General features: G+C 48.1%; 1 protein-coding gene across 2 annotated transcripts in view; it reads left to right on the top strand.

The window, feature by feature from the left end:
* Positions 1-8611: 8611 nt before the first annotated feature.
* Positions 8612-22205, top strand: part of CTSB (cathepsin B) — a 32673-nt gene continuing 19079 nt past the window's right edge. Inside the window, exon 1 of one of the 2 annotated variants that reach the window (XM_077925418.1) lies at positions 8612-8770. The gene's annotated coding sequence lies outside the window, so the exon portion shown is untranslated. The remainder of the gene's footprint in view (positions 8771-22205) is intronic. The other variant, XM_028725180.2, reaches the window with a different exon arrangement.

Raw genomic sequence — 22205 nt, 5'->3', positions numbered from 1 at the left:
TCCTCTTATGAGCTGACATGCTTACTGTCTTCTCTTCTGTTCCTTTTCTCTGTCTTGAATCTTCACCCCATCATCTAACTTTTGCAAACATGCCAAAACTTTTCTCCAAAACCCTGAACATAAAAGCACAGCCTGAAAGCTACCTTTGTGCCTTCCCTAGCTATTGGATGAGCTGCTGTGATGTCACAGAAACCTAGCAATGTGAGCTGTGGCTTCAGCAATCCAGCCCCTCCTTGCAGTTTAACAGAGGCCATTCAAAAATGGAAAATGAGTGAAGACAATCCAATACAGATTGAATATCAAGTTGGCTCTTGAAGGCGTATTTTCACATTAGGCTTTCTTTCCTCTCCGTCATTTTGAGCTGACAAAAGCTACAATCAACATGTTACTCACTTCGTTGCACTTCAAAGACATCTGACTCACATATTGCTTTCAAAGAGTCTGAGCGTAGCCAGGGCGTAAACTCTTAAATTTAAACTGCAAGGGAAATGAATGCTATTGTCTTCAAATTATTTTTTAACAAGTGTTCCAATAAATATGTCTACATTAACAGCACTTTTAGGGTTGTTCCTGCTTTTCTTTCAAACATCTCAGGTTAAATACTGACGGTGAAGTTGCGAGCGAGGGTGAGCAGTGGAGCAGCTCCTCTATGAGAAAGATAAAGATAAAGGAACCCCTGACCGTTACGTCCAGTCGCGGACAACTCTGAGGTTGCGGCACTCATCTCGCTTTATTGGCCAAGGGAGCCGGCGTATAGCTTCTGGGTCATGTGGCCAGCATGACTAAGCCGCTTCTGGCAAACCAGAGCAGTGCACGGAAATGCCATTTACCTTCCCGCCAGAGCGGTACCTATTTATCTACTTGCACTTTGATGTGCTTTCGAACTGCTAGGTTGGCAGGAGCAGGGACAGAGCAACGGGAGCTCACCCCATCACAGGGATTCGAACCGCTGACCTTCTGATCAGCAAGTCCTAGGCTCTGTGGTTTAGACCACAGCACCACCCGCGTCCCTCTTACTTCTGAGTAGACAGGTGTAAATCCTATTCAGGCACCAACCATAATGTGGTCTATACCTTCTCATTTTAATCACACTAATCCAGCCTCAATCTCCGCTGGGGTTTGGAGAACAGAGGAGTGTTTATGATGATCCATTTTGTTTATGCCAATTGCCTACAATATTACTGGTCTGACTAAAAAATCCTCGAGGGTCCTGTTTTGGCTATTTCCCTTCTTTTCATGCTACCAAAGAAAAGATTGCACTTTGTGGATGCTCAAAGGTATCTTTGCTCAGAACTGATCCTCTCTGCAAAACTGGTGCCATGTGATGGGGGGAAAGCACTCTGCACGTGCTCTGAAGCATTATTTTCAGTTCCACTATGTCAGGCATTCAGAAGGGGGAGAGATATGTCAGTCTGGGGAAAGACATTCTCTGTGACAGTTCCTAAGCTACACACACACATGGTCTGGGATCTTCATTTACGGCTTGCATCATATGCTGACAACACACCTCTTTACCCTGACCTTTGACACCAGAGACAAGGGTCTTTAAGAACCACCTTGTCCTTTTGATTGTCTGTTGTTTAAACTGATTTTAATCTTGTGTTTTTGCACCGCTGTGACTCAATCTGGGACCTTGTGACGAAGGGCAGGTCAATAAATAAATTAATAATACTTATTTTCTAGATCTAGGGACGCGGGTGGCGCTGTGGGTAAAAGCCTCAGCGCCTAGGGCTTGCCGATCGAAAGGTCGGCGGCTTGAATCCCCGCGGCGGGGTGCGCTCCCGCTGCTCGGTCCCAGCGCCTGCCAACCTAGCAGTTCGAAAGCACCTTTGGGTGCAAGTAGATAAATAGGGACCGCTTACCAGCGGGAAGGTAAACGGCGTTCCGTGTGCTGCACTGGCTCGCCAGATGCAGCTTTGTCACGCTGGCCACGTGACCCGGAAGTGTCTCCGGACAGCGCTGGCCCCTGGCCTCTTGAGTGAGATGGGCGCACAACCCCAGAGTCTGTCAAGACTGGCCCGTACGGGCAGGGGTACCTTTACCTTTACCTATTTTCTAGATCATTTTTCTGAAATTTTACTTGGGAGAGGCAGACTCAGAAATCTAACATGCTCAAAATGTTTGAACACAAAAGATAGCCGTCTTCACAATTGCTTAAGGACTTAAGAAGAGCCTGGTGGATCAGGCCCAATGGCCCATCTAGTCCAGCCTCCTATTCTCACAGTGGCCAACAAGATGCCCCAATGGGCGACCAGCAATCAGGATTCGAACACAGGACTGGAGCCCTCTCCTCTCCTGTGGTTTGCAGCAACTGGGATTCAGAATCCACCACTGTGGATGCAGAGCATAGCCATGATGGTTAGTAGCCATGAATTTGCCTAATCCTTTTTTGGAAGCTGTAATAGAAAAATAATAATGGGGGTTTGCTTTTGAAGCCCAACTCTCCAAGGGACTCGGGGTCCCCTATGTCCATGATCAGTCAGAGAAGAATGGATGGAGGCAGGATGCAGTGAAAACAAGGCAGATCTTTTTATTTCTGTTGCAACAGAGTTCCCTCCCTTCCTTGCAAGGAGGCAAAAGAGACCCAGAACAAAAGTGCACAAGAACCTTTAAAGGCTTTTGAAATTGCCAGAGCCCTTAGCCAAAGACCACCCTAAAAGCAGGTAGTTAGCCTTGTTGGTCTGACACAGTCGAAATGTATAAAAAAATAAATTGTCCAGTAGCACCTTAGAGACCAACTATGTTTGTTCTTGGTATGAGGTTTCGTGTGCATGCACACTTCTTCAGATACACTGAAACAGAAGTCACCAGACCCTTATATATAGTGGGAGGGTGGGGAGGGGTATTACTCAGAAGGGTGGTGGGAATGGGTGATTGACTCAATGGGTATGGTAAACACCTGTTGACGACTGTTAACGACTGCAATTAGTCCTACAGGAAAAAGCAAGGGATAGTATGCAGATGTATGGAAGTGAGAGCTGGACCATAAAGAAGGCTGATCACAGAAGAATGGATGCTTTTGAATTCTGGTGCTGGAGGAGACTCTTGAGAGTCCCATGGACTGCAAGATCAAACCTCTCCATTCTGAAGGAAATCAGCCCTGAGTACTCAGTGGAAGGACAGATTGTGAAGCTGAGGCTCCAATACTTTGGCCACCTCATGAGAAGAGAAGACTCCCTGGAAAAGACCCTGATGTTGGGAAAGATGGAGGGCACAAGGAGAAGGGGACGACAGAGGATGAGATGGTTGGACAGTGTTCTCGAAGCTACCAGCATGAGTTTGACCAAACTGCGGGAGGCAGTGGAAGACAGAAGTGCCTGGCGCGCTCTGGTCCATGGGGTCACAAAGAGTTGGACACGACTAAATGACTAAACAACAACAACATGGAGTCAATCACCCATCTCCCACTACCCTCCTGAGAAAAAACCCACCCCACCCTCTCACTATATATAAGGGTCCGGTGACTTCTGTTTCAGTGTATCTGAAGAAGTGTGCATGCACACGAAAACTCATACCAAGAACAAACTTAGTTGGTCTCTAAGGTGCTAACCTAAAAGCATCATCCATACATCATAGAAAGAGGTGGTCTACCACAGAAATTTGAGAGTATGACTTCTCTCCTGTCTGTCAAGATCATGTTTTACTGATTGCATTACCTGGGCAGCCTGGCCATTCTTTTGAGAAGGTAAATACTTTAGTTCTTGAATTCAGGTCACACAGGGCTAACCCTATTCATACACAAAATATGCCCTTAAGACAGGATTTGTAAGGGAGAGAACTATTGGGAAAGATTTCTCCAAGATATTTCCTTCTGCATTTAAAGTCTTTAGGAGAGTCAAGATGGCTTCAGGAATGATCTCCTGTACTATTTGTGGTTTATATACTTACGTATGCGTGTTTTCCTTGTGCACTTATGAATATTCCTTTTATTTTCGAGATACCTTGGAATTCTTGGCCCACCGTTGCCTCCTGTGGAAGCTTAACTAGGCATGCTGCGTGTAGTGCTTTCGGTTTGGATCTCTCTTCCAAAATAAACCCACACTGTCACACATCGTATTGCCACCTTTTACGAGCCTATCCTGCTCCTGTGCCTTTTAAGAGCAATCTGATATTCAGAAGCAGACGCTGATCCGTTTCTAAGCAAGCCATTTTCTTTGCTGATCAGGCAAACCCAGGACTGCATTATTAGCTTTCATTTCCTGAAGGGCTGGAGAACGTTCCTGCAAAGACGTACTTCCCGTTGACCCAGATGAGTGCCTGCACGACTTCCAGAGCATGGGTAAAGAAATTATGACCTCAGCAAAGTTTGATTCCCACCAGCTAGTTCCTAGAAGAGCCAAACTTTACTGGGTGGGATTGGGCTCCAGCTAAACAGAGGTCAAGGATATGCACAATCCCAGGGCCCCAGCACGTTGGATATGTTCTATTTAGCAGATCACAGATATATAAATACACAAGCACACATATTTCCTCTGCTGACACTGCTCAGTGACTCAGTAGAAAATGGTTCAGCATTCAAATTGCAAAAGGTCATATGGTTTCTTGTTAGCACTTTGACACACCACAAACATCCCTTTTATCTGTTCTTTTTTTTATTAAAAAAAAACCCTAGTTGTAAGACTGTTTTTCAACTGGACTCCCTAGCTGTGCCTTTAACCCAGCAGCCAAACAGGTATCTCATGTTTGCATTTTGCAAGCAGCTTAATCTGTGGACTTCTGCAGATGGAGTTGCACATGAACAGTTGGTAGACAACCTGATGTTAGACAATGGGGGATTGTTGTTGTTTAGTCGTTTAGGAGTGTAACCTAAGAGATCCAGGAAATCCAAGGCTGCAAACTTGTACAGTGGTACCTCGGGTTAAGAACTTAATTTGTTCTGTAGGTCCCTTCTTAACCTGAAACCGTTCTTAACCTGAAGCACCACTTTAGCTAATGGGGCTCCCGCTGCCGCAGCACAATTTCTGTTCTCATCCTGAAGCAAAGTTCTTAACCCGCGATACTATTTCTGGGTTAGCAGAGTCTGTAACCTGAAGCATATGTAACCCGAGGTACCACTGTATCTTATATACTTCTAACAAACACACCTCCACCTTGCCAAGTGCTTTGCATCGATTTGCCTTCAAGGTGACTTGCACGTGAATGCTGAAGCAAGGCAGAGATAAGATATAGCAGGAGATTTGAAATAAATCTAAGATACGAAAAACGTCCAGTCGGTAGAGCATGAGACTCTTAATCTTGGTATCATGGGTTCGAATCCCACCTTGTGCAAAAGATTCCGGAATTGCAGGGGGTTGGGCTGGATGAAGAAGAAGACGAAGAAGAGTTTGGATTTGATATCCCGCTTTATCACTACCCTAAGGAGTCTCAAAGTGGCTAACATTCTCCTTTCCCTTTCTCCCCCACAACAAACAATTCTATGATTATGATCATTTTATTTATTGATACCTGGAGGTCTCAGGGCGGTTCACAGAACAAAATCAAAATTATATAAAAAAACAAAATATATAATGAAAATAAAAACAACAGCCCAATAAAAGGTAAAGGTACCCCTGCCCGTACAGGCCAGTCTTGACAGACTCTAGGGTTGTGCACCCATCTCACTCAAGAGGCCGGGGGCCAGCGCCAGTGGCGTAGCGTGGGTAGTCAGCACCTGGGGCAAGGCAAGTAATCTGCGCCCCCTAACCCGTGGATTTGCGCCCCCTAACCTGTGGATTTGCCCTAACCCCAGATGTTGCGCCCGGTGCGGCCGGCCCCCCCTGCACCCCCCACGCTACGCCACTGGCCAGCGCTGTCTGGAGACACTTCCAGGTCACGTGGCCAGCGTGACATCGCTGCTCTGGCGAGCCAGAGCCGCACACAGAAACGCCGTTTACCTTCTCACTAGTAAGCGGTCCCTATTTATCTACTTGCACCCGGGGGTGCTTTCGAACTGCTAGGTTGGCAGGCGCTGGGACCGAGCAACAGGAGCGCACCCCGCCGCGGGGATTCGAACCGCTGACCTTTCGATCGGCAAGCCCTAGGCGCTGAGGCTTTTACCCACAGCGCCACCCGCGTCCCTTTAACAGCCCAATAACCCCCCCCACAAAAAAAAACACAACCCACATTTTAGAAGGGCATAGGATGTTCTAATCTATGATTGAATCAGTCAAAAGAGCTCAAGAGACAGCAACTGAACAAAAGAGAGCAATTCCATATCGAAAAAGCCCTTCAAAGGCATGGAGAAAGCAGATTAAACTAAGACCCTAAAATATACCAGGTACGGTAATTGGATTGGGGAAAGGCATTCACAACGCCACACAATCTTATCAGGGATAAGATTTGAGTTTGGGCGCCTGAGGGGTTTGATCATTAATCTCCAAGCTTTTCCAGACTCAGGACCCAACTTTTACCCACACACCTGCATTTTTGGAACCCATTTGTAAAAATGTTTTTGTCATGTATTTGCTTGGTGGTACTGTTCCTGTTTTAACCTAGGATCAGGCTGTGGCCCAGTCTCCTGACCCACCAGCTGAAGACCAGGGGTGTAGCAGATAGGACCGGGGAGGCTTGAGTTCTAATCTCCACTTGGTCACGAAACTCACAGGGTGACGTTTCATCAGCCACTCTCTCGCAGCCCAAGGGGGGTTTATGGCCACTGTAAGAACAGGATAGAAGGGACGCGGGTGGCGCTGTGGGTAAAACCTCAGCACCTAGGACTTGCCGATCACATGGTCGGCGGTTCGAATCCCCGCGGCGGGGTGCGCTCCCGTCGTTCGGTCCCAGCGCCTGCCAACCTAGCAGTTCGAAAGCACCCCTGGGTGCAAGTAGATAAATAGGGACTGCTTACTAGCGGGAAGGTAAACGGCGTTTCCGTGTGCGGCTCTGGCTCGCCAAAGTAGCTTCGTCACGCTGGCCACGTGACCCGGAAGTGTCTCTGGACAGCGCTGGCTCCCGGCCTCTAGAGTGAGATGAGCGCACAACCCTAGAGTCTGTCAAGACTGGCCCGTACGGGCAGGGGTACCTTTACCTTTACCTTTAAGAACAGGATACAGGGCTAGGCAAATTCAGGGCGAGTAAGACTGTCCATGGCTACTCTTTACTGTATTCATATCCACACAGATCTCTCTCCCTGCCCCTAATTTAATCCCCACAATAACCCTGTGAGGGAGGTTAGGCCATAGCCAGGATGCCCAACACGCTCCCTCGTGTTGGAAGCAGAATTGCACCGTCCTGGGAATCACAAGCGAGTGGTTGTTCCGCTCAGGTTCTGATTTTGGGCTTCTATTTGGCCGCTGTGCCAAGGGAGGCACTAGACTAAATGGGCCTTTGGCCTGATCCTGCAGGACTCTCCTTGTGGACACAGCTGGGTTTACTCTCAAGTAAGCATGCCCAGGGGATGCGGGTGGCACTGTGGTCTAAACCACTGAGACTAGGACTTGCCGATCAGAAGGTTGGCGGTTCGAATCCCCGCGACGGGGTGAGCTCCCGTTGTTCGGTCCCTGCTCCTGCCAACCTAGCAGTTCAAAAGCACGTCAAAGTGCAAATAGATAAATAGGTACCACTCCGGCGGGAAGGTAAATGGCATTTCCATGCGCTGCTCTGGTTTGCCAGAAGCGGCTTAGTCATGCTGGCCACATGACCTGGAAGCTGTACGCCGGCTCCCTTGGCCAATAAAGCGAGATGAGCGCTGCAACCCCAGAGGCGGCCACGACTGGACCTAATGGTCAGGGGTCCCTTTACCTTTAAGCATGCCCAGAGTGGCAGCCTCCTGTGATGAATGCAAGATCATCCGATGAGCCTCCTGGATTAGGCCAAGCGCCTGCCCAGATTCCCTTGTGGATTCACTGCCTGTGGAAACCCCACAAGCAGGATCCGGCCGCAAGAGTCCCTCTCCCCTCCTTTGGTTTCCAGCAACTGGTATGTCAGAAGCATGGCTGCTAGTGACATCATAAATCCTCTCCTCCATGGATTTGTCTAATGGTCTTTTAAAGCCATCCAAATTGGCGGCCGTCACTGTTTCCTGTGGGGGAGAGTTCCACAGGTTAACTAACACCCTGCATGAAGAAGCCCTTTCACCGAATCATAGAACTGTGGAATTGGAAGGGACTATGAGGGTCATCGAGTCCAACTCCCCACAATGCAGGGGTTTTTTTTTGCCCTGTGTGGGACTTGAACCCACAACCTTAGTTTAAGACTGAGTCTCATGCTCTACGGACTTGAGCTACGCCGGCTATTTTTAATCCATCACGAATCTCCCACCATTCAACTTCACGACTGTCTCGAGAGAAAGAGAAAAATCTTCCTCGTCCCCTTATCTTCATACCATAGAATTATTTTTATAATCATGGAAAGGAAGGGTGGGGAAAGGAGGGATGTGCAGGATCGGGCCCGGCGGGGTGCCTCTGTGCGTGCAATCCTTGGCCAACCTCGCCTTCGCCCAAATCATGCCCCACCGACACCAGCAGCGTTTACTTGAGAGTAAAACAAACGGGAGAATACGAAAGCGCCCCTTTGCGCGCGCTGGAGAGATGGGCGCGCCACCCATCTTTGCAAGCCAAGCAACGATCACATGATTTATCTATGGGGTGGGTGGGTGGGGAAGGAAGGAGGGAGGGGTGGGGAATCACGTGCTGCCGGGTCAGCTGCCGGAGAGGCGCAGCGCCCACGTGGGCTGAGTCAGCAGGAGGAGCCTGCGCAACCGAGACGACCCAACCGGCAGCTGCGCTTAAATAGGGGGCGACCTGAACTCTCCGGCTTTCTCGGCTTGGCTCAGATCCACTTCCTATCTCAGGTGAGAACAACGCTTTGCTCCTTCCTTAGGGCAGGGCGTGGCCCCGATCCTGGCCGCCCTGGCTGCTGAGAGTGTCTATTAGGGTGCGGGAGGAAGTGGCCAGGGTGGAGAGGTTTGCAATATTGCGCAAGGCGTGGGACCCTTCCCTCTCCTTTTGCCAAAAAATCCATTTCCCAAATTTTCAGCAAGTGCCGCGGGGGTCGGCCCCATGTTCCCCGCTTACTCGCCGGTAAAGAGTGTGCGTGGACCGTGGCCCCGGGCGCGCCCAGGACTCAAAAACCCGCTTTGTTGGTTTGTTGTCTTTTAAGAGTAACCAAAGCCTAACCTTCAGACTCTGTAAATCCGGCCTCTGGTTTGTTTTGCAACAGTTACAGCAGGTTTGCAAAAGAGTTTGGCGAATCTGATTTGCTTCCTTCCTTCCCTAAAGGAAACCGATGAAGCGGTTGGGGTTTTTTTTGCCGGGGGTGGAGTGGGATCGGAGGAGAAGTTGACTTCACGGTATCTGGGGGTGGCAAGTGGCTGGGTGTCTTTCTGGAGCGCCCTCTGTACACGCTCTCGTGTCCTGGGCTCACTCATATGCAAAAGCTTCCCACTCTGTTATACAAACAGGTTTTGTTTTCCTCCCACCTCCAGTTGCTATGCTCCATCAGGTTTCCCGGATATATGTGCAAATATATTGCAAAGGCAGTAGGGGTGTAGTGGTTAGAGCAGGGGTAGAGAACCTAAGGCCCATAGGCCACAAGTGGGCAACAGGGGTCGTTTAACCGGCCCCGAGCCACCCGCTCGGTGAGTCCCCGCTCGCTGCACTAAACTGGTGCTGGGGACCGCTTTTGCGGTGCCGGAAATCGCGTCTGCACATGCTCAGATGCCAAAAATTGCTTCTGTGCAGACGCAGACATCGGAAATCTTGTCTGCGCAGACAGACGCCAGAAATCGCAGGTGTGTGTGCTCACATGCGCGCATGATCTGGCCCATGGAGGGATCTCCGCTGGAGTGAACTGGCCCTGGCGAGGTAAACCTTGCGGACCCCTGGGTTAGAGTGTCTGGCTAGGACCCGCAAGGGCGGAGTTCAAATCGCCTGCTCAGCCATGAAGGCTACTGGGTGTGGCTTTGGGCTAGCCAATCTAACCTACTTTTCTTTCTTGAGACCTGCATATATAGGGCAGTACAGTGGTACCTCGGGTGACAGACGCTTCAGGTTAGATACACTTCAGGTTACAGACTCCGCTAACCCAGAAATAGTACCTCGGGTTAAGAACTTCGCTTCAGGATAAGAACAGAAATTGTGCAGCAACGGGAGGCCCCATTAGCTAAAGTGGTGCTTCAGGTTAAGAACAGTTTCAGGTTAAGAACAGACCTCCAGAACGAATTAAGTTCTTAACCCGAGGTACCACTGTATGCAAATTTAATTAATAATAATAATAAATAAGACTTCACAGGGCTGTTGTAAGTATAAAGTGGGGAGGGGGAGAACTATATAACCCAACTGGAAATCCTTGGAGAATAGGTGGGGTATAAATCAAATATATTTGGGGGGGGCCGTCTTGAAAAGTGGGGCCACACCAACCCTTTCGCTGCTCAATAATTGTTTTGCTAAAGGTATGTTCATAATACTGAAGCTGGTAATAATGTAATCCTCCTTCTCTAAACCAGAGTTGGGACAAACTGTGGCCTGCCAGATTTTGCTGAACTAAAGCTGCCACCATCCCTGACCACTGAGCATGCTGGCTGAAGGAAGTTGAAGATGCAATATCTCCTCTCCGCCTGCTTAACCCCAGTTCCCATTACTCTGAACATATTGCACATTCTGGGACCCATAACAGGCTTTGTGGCCTGACCTTAGGGGAGTTGACCAGTGGCACTGCCTGTATTTTACACACACACACACACACACACCATGGCTGAAAAAAAATTGCTAATCTAGTCTCATAATGCATGTTTGGGCTGGCGGGAAGACGGGAATTGAACCTTTGGTGTTGTCCTGGACGGCTCTGTTTTTTGTGTGCAAGAGATGAGAGATGGCAAGCAGGAGGAGGAAGATCTTCTCCAAGGGTGGGGCTTCTTATATATCTGATTTTGAAACTCAAGGCCTGCTCCAAAACAAGGCTTATAAGGAAGCCTCAGTAGCGTTTGAGTGTTGATAAGCTTATTTAAGCTTGCAGCTTTAGTCAGATGATCCAATTGCCCTTGTAGTTCTGATTTTATTTTTAAGTTTTTTAAGTAGCGTGAAAAGGTTTTTTAAGTAGTGTGAAAAGGATCTGGGGGGGGGGGCAATTTGAAAGCTTGTTTGGACAAAGATAATGGCCTTTTAGACTTCCTCCACATGAATAGGAGTTCGCTTTTTGAATACAGTCATACCTCCTCCTGCGAACGCTTCATGTTGCATTGTTTTTTTTGGGTTAAGAACGTGGCAAACCTGGAAGTCTTTACTTCTGGGTTTTGCTGCATGCTCAGAAGCATTCTGCATGGTTCACACATGTGCAGAAGTGCTCTATTGTGCTTCGCACATGCTCAGAAGCGCCGCTCTGGTTATGGACTTTTTGGGGTGCAAATGGCACCCGGAAGAGATAGTCTGCAACCAGAGGTACCACTGTAATAATAATTATATGTCATGGGGGAAGGAGAGGGAATCAGCATTTTAGAGATACTTAGGTGGGGCATGGCCAAAAAAAGATTGGGAACCACTGATCTAGAGGTCTTAGTAGACGGCAAGCTTCATGGGAAGCAGCAGCAAAAAAAGTTATGCAGTTCTAGGCTGCAGCAACAGAGGGACAGTGTCCCTCTCAAGGCAAACTCAGCCCTCCAGGTATTTTGGGAGTACAACTCCCATTATCCCTAGCTAACAGGACCAGTTTGCCTATGCCTGTACAGTGGTACCTCTGGTTAAGAACTTAATTCGTTCCAGAGGTCCATTCTTAACCTGAAACTGTTCTTAACCTGAGGTACCACTTTAGCTAATGGGGCCTCCCGCTGCACCACCACCACACAATTTCTGTTCTCATCCTGAAGCAAAGTTCTTAACCCAAGGTACTATTTCTGGGTTAGTGGAGTCTGTAACCTGAAGCGTATGTAACCCGAGGTACCACTGTAATAGAATCATAGAATTGTGGCGTTGGAAGGGAGTTGGGCTAGATGACCCCTGGGGATCCCTTCCAACTCTAGTTAATTAATAGTTCTAAGTGGATTTTGAGGAAGTGAGCAGTTAATTGCTACTGCTTTGAATTTTGTTGTCCTTTCTTCCTTAGCGGGTTGTGCAGACCACTACAGTGGTACCTGTGGATGCGAGCGGGATCTGTTCCGGAGCCCTGTTCGCATCCTGAAGCGAACACAACCCGCGTCTGCGCGGGTCACGATTCGCCGCATCCACGCATGCGTGTGATGTCTTTTTGAGCGTCTGCGCGAGCAGCAAAACCTGGAAGTAACGCGTTCCGTTACTTCCGGGTCGCCGCGGAGCGTAACCTGAAAATGCTCAACCCGAGGTATGACTGTACAGTGGTACCTCGGGTTAAGTACTTAATTCGTTCCGGAGGTTCGTTCTTAACCTGCAACTGTTCTTAACCTGAAGCACCAATTTAGCTAATGGGGCCTCCTCCTGCTGCTGCGCTGTTCTTATCCTGAAGCAAAGTTCTTAACCTGAAGCACTATTTCTGGGTTAGCGGAGTCTGTACCCTGAAGTGTATGTAACCTGAAGTGTATGTAACCTGAGGCACAACTGTATTCTGTTTATAGGGTAAGGTGAGGGGGGGGCACTAGAAATGAGTGTGGAACCAAGATGGCAATCTCCTGAAAATGTTTGGGACCCACAGGTGTGACTTAATTCTGAGCTAGGTGGACTTAGTAGCCTCACGTTATATCTAGAAACTTCCTCTCTTCCTGTGTAGAAGTTTCTGTGGTCTGTCTTTCCTTAGCGGCAAAGAAATTTGAAAAGGCAACCGATCTGGTCCCAAGCCAAGCAAACTAACTGATGTAATTTCCAGGAACTGTGAGCTTGTGTCTAGCTAGCGTATTGGTAGGGGGTGTGCTGTTATTTGAAAAAAAAAAAAAAAAAAGATTGGGAGGAGTCTGGCAGGAGGTGTCCATGGTGGAAGAAAAACAAAAGGGCGGACGTGATCTGTATTTAACTAGTGTCTGTAGGTATAAACCTCAAGAGTTTTGCATGCCACCCCTGAACAGCTGTCCATGGAGGCGCAGGTCAATTCTGTGTCCAGGGCAGCTGTCTACCAGCTCCATCTGGTACGCAGGATGAGACCCTCCCTGCCCGCAGACTGGCTTGCCAGAGTGGTGCATGCTCTGGTTATCTCCCGCCTAGACTACTGCAATGCGCTCTATGTGGGGCTACCTTTCAAGGTGACCCGGAAACTACAACTAATCCAGAATGCGGCAGCTAGACTGGTGACTGGGAGTGGCTGCCGAGACCACATAACACCGGTCCTGAAAGACCTATATTGGCTCCCAGTACGCTTCCGAGCACAATTCAAAGTGTTGGTGCTAACTTTTAAAGCCCTAAATGGCCTCGGCCCAGTATCTCTGAAGGAGCGTCTCCACCCCCATCATTCTGCCTGGATGCTGAGGTCCAGCGCCAAGGGCCTTCTGGTGGTTCCCTCCCTGCGAGAAGCGAGGTTGCAGGGAACCAGACAGAGGGCCTTCCCTGTAGTGGCTCCCACCCTGTGGAATGCCCTCCCATCAGATATCAAGGAGGTAAATAACTTCACAACTTTTAGAAGAAATCTGAAGGCAGTCCTGTTTCGGGAAGTTTTTAATGTTTGCTGTTTTATCACATTATTAATATTCTATTGGGAGCGGCCCAGAGTGGCTGGGAAACCCAGCCAGATGGGCAGGGTGTAAATAAGTTGTTGTTGTTGTTGTTGTTGTTGTTGTTGTTAAACAGAAACTTTACCCAGTGATAGGGAGACACTGCGAAGGGCTCAGTGACACAACACTTGCATGCAGAAGGTCTCGGGTTCAATGCCTGGAGAGCTGCTTCCAGTCAGTGAAGGCAATACTAAGGTAGATGGGCCAGTGTTCTCTGACATGGAAGATGGCATCTTCCTATGCTCCTTCATGGGTGTGTCTCCTTTAAATTGGAGCCCTTTGGCAGGTTGGTTGCAGATCATAGAATTTTAGAGTGGGAAGGGACCACGGCGGTCATCTAGTCCAGCCCCCTGCAATGCTGGAATCTTTTGCCAAACGTGGGACTCGAATCCGCAACCCTTTTAATAAGAGGATCAGGCTCTACTGGCTGAGCAGGTATGGAGTTCCACTGATAGCCTGGCAACTGCTTTAGCGGGAGGAAGGAGAAATGGGGTGAAATGCAGCCCAGGGCCTGGGGGTGGAAAAAAAACCTCTTGCTGATCTGTGGAAGTTCTCCTAGCCTGAGGCCCAGAGGTTTCCACCCACTCAACCCTCACATCTCTGTTCCACTCTCCGCAGCTTCACCAGCTCAGACACCGGACGAGGTCTTTTTTTTGGCTGGCTCCTGTGGTTTTAGCTGACATTTTGGTTTCCTGGAGCAGCCGTGACATTTCTTGGTGGGGAAGGGGCACAGTAGGCGTCGGTTGGCTGAGCAGCGAATGGGATTTGCAGTTGGGCTAATTGCGTGGCGAGTTCCCACCCCCACCCCAGTGGAACTAAAGACACATGGCACAATTATTAATGTTAATGGGCTAAATAAGGCCACAACTTTATTGGTTACAGGTGATGAGCGGTATTGGCTTAGGCATTGGTCCTAACCGACTATCCAGCTTCAGCCTGTTTGCTTGAAGTCCAGGAAGGGTTAACCACCAGTAGGGGGAGTCCTGCTGATGCACATCAACTAGGAACTCCCCCGGGGTCACCACTCAGGGGCGTGCCTTAGGCCCTCACCTCCCTAGGCTTCGGACAGGGCCATGCCCCCCGGAATCCTTTACTGGACTACCCTTCAATATGCGGGGCAGGTGATGGCGCTTCGTCCCTTCTTCCATCTACAGAACAATTCATAGAATCATAGAATCGTAGTTGGAAGAGACCACAAGGGCCATCGAGTCCAACCCCCTGCCAAGCAGGAAACACCATCAGAGCACTCCTGACATATGGTTGTCAAGCCTCTGCTTAAAGACCTCCAAAGAAGGAGACTCCACCACACTCCTTGGCAGCAAATTCCACTGTCGAACAGCTCTTACTGTGAGGAAGATCTTCCTAATGTTTAGGTGGAATCTTCTTTCTTGTAGTTTGGATCCATTGCTCCGTGTCCGCTTCTCTGGAGCAGCAGAAAACAACCTTTCTCCCTCCTCTATATGACATCCTTTTATATATTTGAACATGGCTATCATATCACTCCTTAACCTCCTCTTCTCCAGGCTAAACATGCCCAGCTCCCTTAGCCATTCCTCATAAGGCATTGTTTCCAGGCCTTTGACCATTGTTGTTGTTGTTGTTTAGTCGTGTCTCAGCTTCAGGATCTGTCCTTCCAGTGAGCACCCAGGGCTGATTTCCTTCAGAATGGAGAGGTTTGATCTTCTTGCAGTCCATGGGACTCTCAAGAGTCTCCTCCAGCACCATAATTCAAAAGCATCAATTCTTCGGCGATCAGCCTTCTTTATGGTCCAGCTCTCACTTCCATACATCACTACTGGGAAAATCATAGCTTTAAGTATACGGGCCTTTGTTGGCAAGGTGATACCAATGCCTATCCGCCAATACCAAGAAAGTTGTGAGGTAGGTGAAAACCAAGTGGCTGGTGCTAATTTGCCAAGTGGAAAAACTCCTACCAGGCCCCTCAACTGCGGCCTACCAAGGTCAAAGGACGAAAACCTTATAGGGCAGGAGGGTGGGAAACAGGAACAGCTGGTATGCGGGAAAAGAGGGAGATCCTGCGTTTAAATTGGGCAGGCCATGCCCCCAAAGCCAGCCGATTGGCTGGTCAGGGGGTGACGCAGCCGGGGATTCTCCCGATCGTGCGGGGGCTGGGCCGTGACGCCCACAATCCCACCTCCTCTGCAGGGCAGAAGTGGCTTTTCCACTACATTTCGCCTCCATCACGGCAAGCAAAGGCTCCGTTGGACTTACAGTGGCACTTCCCAGTTAGGCAGCCTCACTCAAGGACGCTAGAAAACAGGCATGGGGTTTTAAGGGCCAAATAGAGGGACCTGGTGTGCTGCATGTGGCCCCCGGGCCTGTGTTTCTCCACCCATGCTCTGTAGGCCTAGATCAGGGGTCAGCAAACCTTTTCAGCCGTGGGCTGCTCCACCGTCCCTCAGACCATGTGGTGGAACGGACTATATTTTGGGGAGAAAATGAACAAATTCCTATGCCCCACAAATAACCCAGAGATGCATTTTAAATAAAAGGACACATTCTACTCATGTAAAAACACACTGATTCCCGGACCGTCCATGGGCTGGGTTTAAAAGGCGATTGGGCCGCATTTGGCCCCTGGGCCTTAGGTTGCCTACCCCTGGCCTAGACACTGAGCTGTGAGATTGCAAGGGGTTGGACCCAGATGACCCGTGGGGGTCGCTTGCAACTCTGTAATTCTTGCAGAACACTCTGGTGCTGCCTCCAGGTGTTGCTGGTGTAATAAACGAAAATCGCCCCTTATTTCCTTATGGGGGACACAAGAGCCCTTATAGAGTCCTTTGTAGGTTCTCCATCGGTCGGAGAAAATAAGAGGTCAACCAGAGAATATTGAGAAGCAAGGCAGCTCGTAAGCCTGATCTTTATTGAACTGTTGCAACAGGGTGCCCCCTTCACACGCAGGGAAGGAGGAGGACCCAGAACCAAGGTGTTGTTGTTGTTTAGTCGTTTAGTCGTGTCCGACTCTTCGTGACCCCATGGACCAGAGCACGCCAGGCACCTCTGTCCTCCACTACCTCCCGCAGTTTGGTCAAACTCATGCTGGTAACCTCGAAAACACTATCCAACCATCTCGTCCTCTGTCGCCCCCTTCTCCTTGTGCCCTCCATCTTTCCCAGCATCAGGGTCTTCTCCAGGGAGTCTTCTCTTCTCATGAGGTGGCCAAAGTACTGGAGCCTCAGCTTCACGATCTGTCCTTCCAGTGAGCACTCAGGGCTGATTTCCTTAAGAATGGATGCGTTTGATCTTCTTGCAGTCCATGGGACTCTCAAGAGTCTTCTCCAGCACCATAATTCAAAAGCATCAATTCTTCGGCGATCAAGGTGTACCTGCCCTTATATAGACATTTTAAATTGCCCGTCCTGGAGTTCAAGAGCACCCCCAGAAACATCATACCTACATCACAGAAGAGGTGGTTTACAACAGAAATCTGAGTGCGTTGTTTACCTCCTGTCTGGCAGGTTACCTGTTAATGCTTACTTGATTGGATACCTTGGGGAGCCTGGCCAGTCTTTTGTAGTAATAAATACTTAGTTCCTGAGTCAGGTCACAGGCTCACCCTATTCATACACAGATATACCCTTAAGACAGGTTTTGTGAATGAAAAGACAAGGGGGAGGCTTTTCTGTTTTCCTTTGACCTTGCAGAGAAAACATTTGGTCAGTTTGGGAGCCAAAATGGCTCCAGGGCTGCCCTCCTGTGCTGCCTCGGACGTGTGGCCCATACATTTATGTACGTGTTTGCCTGGCAAGTCCATGAATGTATATTATAGACCTTAATTTATTTTTTTCACTGGGCTCCCCAGCTTTCATCAGCCGGCCCGGCCAGCATGCAGAGTGGTCAGGGTGATGGGAACCAGAGTCCTAAACACTAGGTTGGAGAGGGCTGGGGAACAGAAAACATGGTCCAGAATCCTTGTGGGGTTTATGTCAGATGAAGCAGAGGCTTCCCAGCAGATTTGTAGACGACCCCAAAGCACTATCTAGTCTATTGCAGGAATCGCAGCTTAAAAATCCCTTTCTGTGATGTGGAAAGCTTGAAAACACGCCTGTCTTACAGACAACAGAAACAGGCTCTTCTTGCATGTATCTGGGAGAGGGGGGGGGAGACACTCACCGTGAAAAATCCCTTCAGAACCAAAAATCTGGGCTGTGTGACCCAGATTTCGGGCTGTCTTTCCAGCTCTGCTTGCTTTTAAAAGAGCTGGGGCCTTTTGTGTGTGTGTTTTGTGTGTTTAGAAGGATTTATGTTCGTTTTTACTGGGGCAGGGAGGGGAGGAGAAGAGGCCTGCGTAAACGGGTTGAAGATCAACTCTGATCGTAAATACAGTCCAAAGTCTGCTTGTTCCTATTGTCTCTGGCAAAGTCACGAGTTGGTTGTGGCTTGTTTTAACCTGGGAGGAGGTTGGAAGAAGCAGTCCTTAGCTCATCTTCTTAATTCTTGGATCCTTTGTTTGAGGCTTGCACACCTCATCTTGAGGGTTTTGTTAACTCTCCTCTGGTTCCCCCTTTGAACTACCACCTATGTGCAACTTTTTAAAATGGACATTCACGCCGATTGCATTTTAAAAAGAATAAAAGGGCACTGGCAGGTGGTGCTTTCTGTTTTGGTGTCATTTCTCAGGGATTTCTCAACCGCTTCTGCATCCATAAAAGTCCCACTTCAAGTACATGTGTCTCAGGAACCCCGACTTTAAGCCTGCCTTAAAAGTCTTGGAGATGCAGTGGCAGGTTTGGGTGAGGATTATCTTAAACCTCACGCTTAACATTATGACTTTCCTCCCCAGAAAGTGCTGTGTATGTACCAAGCCATTTGTGCACCTAGCTCAGGCATCCCCAAACTCGGCCCTCCAGATGTTTTGGGACTACAACTCCCATCATCCCTCGCTGACAGGACCAGTGGTCAGGGATGATGGGAATTGTAGTCCCAAAACATCTGGAGGGCCGAGACAATACTGTCTACACTGACTGGCAGTGGATTTCAGGAAGGGAAGCAAGCCCAACCCAGTTAATCAAATACTTACTACAGTCTTGGCCCACATAAGTAGGGTGGGGTGCATTCATTTAAAATGTGTAAAATGTTTTGGAAAGCTAAAATTATTAAAGCAGAAGGTATATATTGTAATAAATGAAAATCTGCCCTTATTCCCTTATGGGGAACACAAGAGCCCTCATAGAGTCCTTTGTAGGTTCTCCATCAGTCGGAGGAAAAAAACAGAGGCCAACCAGAGAATATTGAGAAGCAAAGCAGCTGATAAGCTTGATCTTTATTGAACTGTTGCAACAGGGTGCTCCCCTCACACGCAGGAAAGGAGGAGGACCCAGAACCCAGGTGTGTCCGCCCTTATATAGACATTTTTAATTGTCCGTCCTGGAGTCCAAGACCACCCCCAGATACATCATACCTACATCACAGAAAGGGTGGGCTAAAGCAGAAATCTGAGTGGGTTGTTTACCTCCTGACTGGCAAGTTACCTGTTAATGCTTACTGGATTGATACCCTGGGGAGCCTGGCCAGTCTTTTGTAATGATAAGTACCGTATTTTTCGCTCTATAAGACGCACCAGACCATAAGGCGCACCTAGTTTTGGGAGGAGGAAAACAAGAAAAAAAATATTCTGAATCTCAGAAGCCAGAACAGCAAGAGGGATCGCAGCGCAGTGAAAGCAGCAATCCCTCTTGCTGTTCTGGCTTCTGGGATAGCTGCGCAGCCTGCATTCGCTCCATAAGACGCACACACATTTCCCCCTACTTTTTAGGAGGGAAAAAGTGAGTCTTATAGAGCAAAAAAATACGGTACTTAGTTCCTGAGCCAGGTCACAGGCTCACACCCTATTCATACACAGATATACCTTTAAGACAGGATTTGTGAAGGAAAAGGCAATGGGGAGGCTCCTCCATTTGACCTTGCAGAGAAAACACCTGGCGAGCCTGGGAGCCAAAATGGCTCCATAGCTGCTCTCCTGTGCAGCTTCAGATATGTGGCCTATACATCTATTCAGGTGTTTGTTTGGTACATTTATGAACCTTTATTATATACATAAGACCTTAACTTATTTATTTCAATATAAAAGACTACAGTGGTACCTCGGGTTACAGATGCTTCAGGTTACAGACTCCACTAACCCAGAAAATAGTACCTTGGCTTAAGAACTTTGCTTCAGGATGAGAACAGAAATCGTGCGGTGGCGGCAGCGGGAGGCCCCATTAGCTAAAGTGGTACCTCAAGTTAAGAACAGTTTCAGGTTAAGAACGGACCTCCAGAACGAATTAAGTTCTTAACCCGAGGTACCACTGTGTAAAAATCTAAAAGAAGGGTTAGGAGCATTAAACAGATATGGAAGAGCAAAAAAGGTTAGTATATAAAAGGCTATGGCTATCAGGGACACGGGTGGCGCTGTGGGTAAAAGCCTCAGCGCCTAGGGCTTGCCGATCGAAAGGTCGGCAGTTCGAATCCCCGCGGCGGGGTGCGCTCCCGTTGCTCAGTCCCAGCGCCTGCCAACCTAGCAGTTCGAAAGCACTCCCAGGTGCAAGTAGATAAATAGGGACCGCTTACTAGCGGGAAGGTAAACGGCGTTCCGTGTGCTGCGCTGGCTCACCAGATGCAGCTTGTCACGCTGGCCACGTGACCCGGAAGTGTCTGCGGACAGTGCTGGCTCCCGGCCTCTTGAGTGAGATGGGCGCACAACCCTAGAGTCTGTCAAGACTGGCCCGTATGGGCAGGGGTACCTTTACCTTTACCTTATCAATTTACAAAACACTCTGATATGAGTGTTCATTAAATCTAGTTTGTGGCACAGGTCATCATCTGACGAATTTTGGAGTCAAACAACATCTAGAGAGCTACAGGTCTGAGGGACGCCATATTTCAAGCAGTGAATATTTCTGCCTGAGAGTGTTTATGGGCTCTTGGCTGCTGTGTCTTGGAGCATGATAGCAAAGTCGAGTGAGTCATCGGCTGACGGAAGAGGAAGAACTCTCCTCTGCAAGGAAGAAACGAAAGTTGCAGGTTGTACAGCCTGGGTATTCTCAGCCTTGTAACCAGAGAGTTTCTCCTTGCTCATCTGTTCGTGGAGCTGTTTTTAAAGAAGCTTCTGTACTGCGTCTCATCAACATGTGAAATGGGGAAATTGACAAGGGCGCAACCTAACGCTCAAAGCATCTTGAGTGAAGCAGCTGGTACTGTGATAAAACTCCCAGTCTCCCCACAGAGTAACTGTCTTGTGGGAAGTTTCTGAGTTCGGCAGAACTCTTGAGGATTTCATTGGGAGCAGACAGGAGCTTAAAAAGGAGGAGGGTCAAACGCAGGAATATCGAACCTGCAACCTTGGCATTATCGACACCACGCTCTAACCAACTGAGCTATAATACAAACCGAGTGGCAAGGAAAGTTGATTTTGTAAAAGGCGAAAGATTTATACAATCTGAAGAGAAACCAGAGTAAGGCCTTCTGGGAAATGATCTATAATGAAATTAAGAAGGTCCTTAAATGTACCTTTCATAAGAAACCAGAGGCTTTTCTCCTGGGCATGGTCGGCCAATTGGTGTCAAGGAAGGATAGGGCGTTTTTTATGTATGCTACTACAGCAGCAAGGGTTCTTTTAGCAAAGTATTGGAAGACACAAGAACTACCCACGCTGGAAGAATGGCAGACAAAGGTGATCGACTACATGGGACTGGCGGAGATGACTGGCAGAATCCGTGACCAAGGAAAAGAGACGGTGGAAGAAGATTGGAAGAAATTTAAAGTATACCTTAAGAACTGTTATAAAATTAATGAGTGCTAAAATGCCAAGGGTAATGAAAAAAACAGAATTACAGCTGTAAATGACTAAGTAAGAAAAGAAGGGAAAAAAGAAAATGAGTAATCAGTTAATTGAAGTGAGAGGTTGCTGAAGAAATCTTAAAACAGGGATGCAGAAAGGGGAGGCATGGGGAAGTCGGGGAAGTAAGATTTATGAAAAAGAGGTTTTGAAATTATACGTGTCTATATGTTTTGTTTGTCTATGTATTGTGTATTGTATTGTATTTTTAATTTATGTTGGAAAATCAATAAAAATTATTTTTTTTTAAAAAAAAAAAGGAAAGTTGATTTTGGTCTGTAAACTACGCAGACTGAATGTGTGCATAATTTGGGTTTTCCCTGCCATGGCCAGGGAGCTAGCAGGACACCTGGGTCCCGTCCCACAAATCTTAGTGTGGCAACACCAGTAACACTTTGGAATTCCCTGCCTATTGACAAAAGCATATTTTGTTTAGGCAACCCCATATTAAAACATGTATAATGTTGGCGTGTGTTCTACTCTGCTTTTCAGTTTATTGCTGATTTTGCTTATTTTTGGAAATAGTTGTTTTCAGCTTTCTTTCTTTTTTCCTTCACCCCCTGATAATTTCATTGTTTTCTTATTTTTGTAAAATTCAGTAGTAAGCAGAACAGTTTAGGGGATTGCAGTGGAACTTCCCCTCTGAACTTCCCAGAACCCTCCCGCTTTTAATTTTAATATTTCGCTCGTGAGTCCCACTTCCTTAAAAGCAGTGGGGAAGTTAGAGGCAGGGGGAATGAGCTTTACGTGTTCCATTTAGTGTTGAAACTTTTAAAACATAAC

Source organism: Podarcis muralis, chromosome 3, assembly GCF_964188315.1.
Source record: "Podarcis muralis chromosome 3, rPodMur119.hap1.1, whole genome shotgun sequence".
NCBI classification, from domain to species: Eukaryota; Metazoa; Chordata; class Lepidosauria; order Squamata; family Lacertidae; genus Podarcis; species Podarcis muralis.
The sequence above is the reverse complement of the archived record's forward strand: the minus strand, read 5'-3'. Positions and strand labels throughout refer to the sequence as shown.